Source organism: Cynara cardunculus, assembly GCF_001531365.2.
Source record: "Cynara cardunculus var. scolymus isolate 2C chromosome LG 2, CcrdV1, whole genome shotgun sequence".
Classification (NCBI taxonomy): Eukaryota; Viridiplantae; Streptophyta; class Magnoliopsida; order Asterales; family Asteraceae; genus Cynara; species Cynara cardunculus.
Window position 1 is genome coordinate 3,310,723 of NC_037529.1, and position 1,122 is coordinate 3,311,844.

Below are 1,122 nucleotides of genomic sequence, written 5' to 3' on the forward strand. Positions count from 1 at the left end.
ATCATTTCGATAAATATCTCAATTGATCGGGTTACATTGATTGTACAAATGAGATATGTTGCATTTGAAACGTCCTTTTATATGCTTTAAAACCTATGTTTCTGAAATTTAATTGATAACATATACATTAAAACACCTTGAAGATCTAAAACAATATTTTATAAGAGACTATTTGGTAGTTGCTGAATGATTTGGTACAAGATGATTAAGTGGTTAGAATAACTAAGAGACTCTTATGATATAATATAAAATGAAATATGATTGTTTGGTAATTGTTTATAATGAAATTATGGCGCTTTATGGTTTAGGGAGACCCAAGATTAGATATGGAAAATTTACACGTTGGAGCAGGGATTCTTCGGTTTGACATGTATTGGGGAGGGGATTTATTTTCATACCTAAAGTGGCGTCGAGGATGGCATTACCTGCCCTTAATCCGACCCTAATTAATTATTTTTATTTTAATTGACATATGTATACAACGTGTGTGTATATAAATAAATATATGTATACATTTATTATTAAATGACAAATATAATTTGATCTTCAATAATAGTAATTAATATAATAACAATTCATTGTAATTTTAGTTTTACAACAGTTTATTTTTCACTAAACGAGTTCCCGTTGGGTTCCTCGAACCGTTCGTCGTGGATTAGTCAGAGCGGGGGATGCATTACCCACTCAATATCCGTTCTGTTTCCATCCCTATCTAAGATACAAAATCATTTAGAGAGTTTCAGAATTATTAAAATACATATATTTTTTTGTCAAACAAGATTCACTGTTAGCGATTCAGATGATGACTCTTAATAAAACTATTAAGAGGTAAACAAACAGCAACATAAGTATATTTTCATTTGTTGAAAATATTTAGGGGTGTAAATTGTAAATTTTATTTTTACAAGGTGAAAAAAAGCTTAGTTCCCTCGAAAGCGCGTTTTTTTTCCATTCAACGCACCTTTTCTTTCTTTTTTTCCTCAAACCATGATGTCCTAATTTAAAAAAAAAATATAAAACAATTAAAAAGATATGTTAATAATTAATAAATCTTATTATTTTTTAATATTTTTAAAATTTATCATTAATAGTATAATAATTAATTAATAACAAATCATATAA